We start from the raw sequence: 5818 nt of genomic DNA, 5'->3' as shown, positions 1-5818 counted from the left end.
GATTTTCTGATATTCAATAAATACTGTTTTTGAGGTGTAGGTGTTCCTGGGAATAATGAAATATGAATCCTATTAAAAGTGGCATTGAATTCACAGTATAGTTTGTCATAACACTCATAACACAGTAACCTTTTGTCACAATAGCTTAAATAAATAAATATAAGTTGCTGTTACCACAATAGTAGGAAAAAGTAGGGTGGGGACGAATTACATATTTAGATCACATTCATTGTTCAATTCCTTAATATGATGGAGAACCAGAGAGATGGTGAACAGACAGAGGGCTGGGATACACTTCAGCTCTCTGGCAGCCTAACCCAGTGCTGTCTCAATAACCTGCTACCTTGCCAGATGACTGCAGCCTTCCAACATTCCTCACTAAATGAATATTCACCTACCCTTTGACCTCTGACTGTTTAACCTCTTGCAAGGGCACTCTGAAGCAAGGGGGCAGAGTGCTCAGCTGAGAAGGTCTTATTCTTCAAGGCAAGACCTGCCTTTTGCAGAAAAATCAGCTTCTGGCCACCCACAGGTAGTGCAGTGCACACAGGGGCCTTCGGGAGAGTGAACCCAAGACCAACACTTCTACTCCAGAACTGAACATCTGGCTGCCTTGCCTGCCTCTCCTCTCACCCCAAACCAACCCAGCCTTCGCACTGCAGAATGAGTGGTGTCTTCGAAATCCAAACCCATGAATTGATTCAACAAGCCTCCAGCACCTAGCACATGCTGTGCACTTAGGTCCCATCAATGAGCAGACAGCCTGTTCCCTTTAGGAAGCTCATGTATAAGTCGTGGGAGACACACGGGGAATAAAGACATATCAGAAAGGTATGAGCTATGAGGACAGAAAATGCAAGGCTGGCAATGGAGAGACACAGCGTGCGTGTTTAGGGTGGGGGGTTGCTCTACAGAGCCTTACTACCCAAATCCTGAATGTGGCCAACAGGGCTCTGTATGATCTGGTCCATGCTGTCTGTCCAGGTTCATCTTATACTGGACGTCGTCTCGCATTTACAACCCAGATACATAACCTTTCCTTCCGATCCTGATCGCTACCATGAAATCTGCCACCGGGCCCTTACACATGCTGTTTGCTCCCTTGGCCTCTCCCACTTCAAAGTGCTTTCCTTCCCCTAGCAAATTCCTTCAGAAGATTCTTCCATTGCCACTTCAGGAAAGACTTCCCCGACCCCTCGCTGGCACCATGGAGCCTCTCCTTCAGGGCACTCATCTCATTCATGATTTACATTCTTGTGATTATTTAATTAGCATCTGTTTCCTCCACTAAGTTGTAAACACCATAAAGACAGAGACCATGTATTATTACTAGGCTCAGCCTAAAACTTGACATAATAGGTGCCTCATAGATATATACAGAATGAATGAAGATTATCTAGAGATTCTCTTTATGGACTGTCACGGTCTCCTCACCTGGGGATTTCAGGTGCTCCCTTCAGGACTCAACTGAATTTATTGAGGTAAAAGTTACATAAGGTTAACGATTTTAGAGTATGCAGTAACATTTAACGCATCCGCGATGTTGTGCAACCACCACCTTCATCTAGTTTCAACATTTCCTCCGCTCCAAAGGGAAAACCCATTTCTATCAAGCAGTCGCCCCCTTCCCACCTCCCTCCCAGGCCCTGGCAACCACGAAGCTGCCTTCTCCCTCAATGGATGTGCCTGTTCTGAGTATTTAATGTAAATGGAATCACACGATATGTGACCATTTACGTCGGGCTTCTTTCACTTAATGTGTTTTTGAGATTCATTTTCAATGTAGCATGTATCAGAAATTCATTTTGTTTTATGATAAAATAACGTTCCATTGTACAAATACGCCACATATCTGTCCATCATTTGATGGACATTAAGGTTATTTTTAACCCTTTGAGAAGTGCAGCTATGATGATCCTTTTACAAATTTCTTAACGTTTTGAGGCCTTTTGTGTATGAAAATAGGTACGGTTTGTACAGTGCCGAGATTTGTTTCTCTTTACCGAACGTCCCATGTTGCCAAAATTGTCCACTTTCCTTGACTTGCAGCTCATGTCACTTTGCCAAGTGGAGAGTAACCTCACACATACTCTGGGTGACCGCTGGGGGCTCTCTGCCTCTTTTCCCAGAGTGCCACCAGCCCGAGTTCTTTACCCTCAGTGAGTTTTCTCTATTACCTCTTCCTTTTTATGTGTGTCCTGTTTTCTTTCTAGAAGGCAGGAGCCTCCGCCAAGGCTGGGACACAGTTTTAAATGTGTCCTTGTGGCAGAAAGTTGCGGGAGAGTTTTGACAGCAAGAGATGTTTCCCTTGGCCCTGCTGATTTCCTTAGTTAAGCTAGTCTCGAGGTTTTGTAAACTTTGTAAAATTATTTAACCTCTGAGCCAATTTTCTCATCTAAAATAGGAATAATACTTATTTTTGTAGAGATAAATGAGAAATATAAGTAAAATGTCTGGAGTTGTGCCTGGCAGATAGCATGCTTCCATGTAAAAGAGTCATTTTGTTATTCTGAGCTAAGGTGCCTTAGTATAGAGAGAATCCCTTATTATAATTATTTTCGTGACTATTCATAATTATTTATTTTAATCAGAAAATTAACATTTCCTTCACTTGTAACCTTTAGTGAGGAGTTGCCATCTTTAACGAATCGAATGTGCCATTTCTCTGATTGAGACCTTCCTATGGCTTCTCATTGCCTTTACAATAAAACCTAAAGACATTCCAGGTCCTTCACCGACTCTGTGATCTGGCCCCTGCCCACTCCTTCAGCTGCGTTCCCAGGCCTTTCTCCGTTTCTTTCATGCTCCAGCCATGCTGACCTGCTGCTCCCCTGAGGCCCCAATTTCCTTCCTGCCTCGGGTCTTTAGCATCTGCTGATCACCCAGCCTTGTTCCCCAGGCCTCCCCCAACTTTTGGGTAAGAAGGAACTGCTATCAGTTTAGTTAACGGCTTCCATTCAGACAGGCCATTCTTTTTGCTTTACATGTACAAGGAAAACAAAAACCAATTTTTATCACTGTACGCTTTTTGTCTTCCTTCATAAATGGTTGTTTGTCTGCCTGGATGTGGTCAGTCCCTCTTTGTAAACTGTGTGCTTCATGAGTCAGGGAACCTGGTCTGTGCAGCCCTCCCCTGCACACACAGAGCTGCCTACAGAGGAGCCTCCCCTGCACTGAATGAATGAAGTCCTGATTTCTCCTCAATCCTGGTGCCAAAATCATCTCCAATGAGCCTTGTTTCCAATTCCATAGGGAACTCAGAAGTGATAGTAAGAGTGTTTGCATTTGCAGTAAGGAATCTGATGGGACACAGCTGTCTTTCCACAAGTGGCTTAGAAGGTAGAGGTAGGAGTCACAGTTTTTAGTGGGGTGTGGCAAAAAACATTGTGAGCACTCTCTCAGAGAAAAGGAAACGCAGCGATTCGATAACATTGATTTGCCTAATTATTGAAGATAAGATGGAAAGGGAGTACAAATGGCGTCCTGTCAAAGGCTTCTGGGGCTGGGGGTGTGGTGGTGGGATAAACTACACAGGGCCAGGAGAAGCTTGGGGTGATGGGTATATTTGTCAGGTTGTCTGTGATGGTTTCACAGGTGTATGATAGGTCACAACCTTAACTGTGTATTTTAAACATATGCAGTTTGTTGCACAGCAATTATACCTCACTAAAGCTGTTAAAGCAATAACGGAATTATATGGAAAATAACAGCAATTACCACAAGGCAGTTATGGTTTTTCTCTGGCTGGTGAGCTTAGAGTCTGTTTCGGAGAGGAGAGAGAATAGATCCTATTTATTCTACTCTGGGAATTCTGGAATGGAACACCAGTGAGGTCCTTTTTGCAGACAAGAGAAAGAACAGCTTGCTTAGGGCTGCTGTCTCCACCCACGCCTCGCCTCTGTGCTCAAGGGGACATCCCTCCCTGGGGAAGCAGAGCTCTCACTGTGCTCTCAGTGGGAAGCTCATAGCCCAGACAAGAAGCAGAAGGCTATGTTGTTGTTATTGTATTTGTTTTTTCCTAAAGCAGCAAGGAGCTCAGACATGCAGACCAGCAGCTCTTGCAGAAAATCTGCCATCACTCGACCTCTTCTCTCCTGAGGCTGCCTCCATCTGGCGGCCTGCCCTCAACTACTAACTTCTAGTCTGCGAAGGCATCTCTTCCCTCAAAGATCTCCTTTTTCCATCTTCCCTTTTCCTCTGCTTACATTTCTCCTTTCTCGTTTCTTCTTGTTCTATTTCCTCTTTCAACATGAAAATAAATTAACATTTGTTGAACACTGTAGGGTCAATCAGGTTCCTTATTTTATTTAATTCTTAAAACCACCACCGGGGACAGCTGCCATCAGTACTGCGATTTTATAGATGAGGCAAATGACGCTGTGACGGTTCAGGGGCTTACGATGCCCTGCCTCTGGCGAAGGCGGAGTCAGGATTTGAACCTGGAACACCTCCAACATCTGAGCGCTTAACTTCCAGACACAATCCCTTTCACAATTTCCCCCAATTTTCTTCTTCTTTTCCCTTTACATAGGTATTAATAATGTGTGTGATGCCTTCATTGGGTGAAGTATTATCTGTTTTAAAAAATCATGTGCTGGTATATATTAAACAGCATGGAAAATGACCACTGCATACTGTAAAGCATTAAAAACATTCAATAACTAGATACTCTATGATCGGTATATATGCGTACAATAAATTAGAAACATATACGCCAAAACCTGTCGGTGGTCATGTACATCAGGAGATGGGTGAGATTTATATTCTTCCTTTGCTCATCTGTATTTACTTAAATATTTGTGATGGACATGTATTACATCATTGAAAAAAGTATAGAAGCACCCTCTGAAAAGTATAAATCCTTTTGGAGGAGAAGAATATATATATTTTTTCCCCTTATCGTCTTAGATCTTACTAGTGATTGGCAGATCTTCTCTCCCAGGAAAATGACATAATGTGGCTGTTCCAAGATTATAGGAAAATATCAGAGGTGCAAATCAAGATATGTCTAAAGCAAAACTGGGTTCTTAGTTCAGAATGGGGCTTTCTTCCTAAGACTGACCACGGCTAAACTGGAAGAAGGACTCTGTCCTGGGAATGCTCTGTGAACACTGTGGACCTCCACATTCCGCCTTCTACCTAAGATTCCCCACATCTTCCTCACTCCAACTACATTTTCCTCTCCTCTTCTGGGCTTGGCACTTCCATTTATACCTACCTTGTGAAATCTGTTATTATTTGCTTTAGGTAGAAAGTTAATAGAATCAACAGAAACACAGGCGGTTTAATAATTTCGCCTAAAGGCCCTTATGCTTCCCCACTTGGTTGTGGATCAGGATGATGGTAAGACCTACGTTTGTTTTGTTTCTCAGGGTATCCTCAGTAGCTAGGATTCTTTCACTCAGTTAAAAATAGAGTGTCTACTTGGTTCCAAGCACTGGGCTGAGTGCTGAAGGATTTAGTAATGAAAAGGCAAAGTCTTGTCTCTCCCAGTATATAGAGAAGCAGCAGTCAATAAACTGTCAACAAAACAGTTACACCGGAAAGGAAATACATGAGGTGTATTTCAGATGGCTCAGCCTTTTCTAGATCCCCTAACAGGTCTTACTCACAGTGAGAGACCAATAAGTTGTTGAACTTGATTCAGACAGTAGGTTACTGAGCTCCTGTTATCAACAAAGCATCATGTTTTACAGATTCCACCTCACTCAATTTTCCCAACAACCATATGATGTAGTCCTTTAAATCAGCGGTCCCCAACCTTTTTGGCACTGGTGCTGCTATGAGAATCTAATGCCTGATGATGAGGTGGAGCTGA

Source organism: Pteropus vampyrus, unplaced genomic scaffold (assembly GCF_000151845.1).
Source record: "Pteropus vampyrus isolate Shadow unplaced genomic scaffold, Pvam_2.0 Scaffold30, whole genome shotgun sequence".
Taxonomy (NCBI): domain Eukaryota; kingdom Metazoa; phylum Chordata; class Mammalia; order Chiroptera; family Pteropodidae; genus Pteropus; species Pteropus vampyrus.
This window is presented reverse-complemented; position numbering follows the sequence as displayed.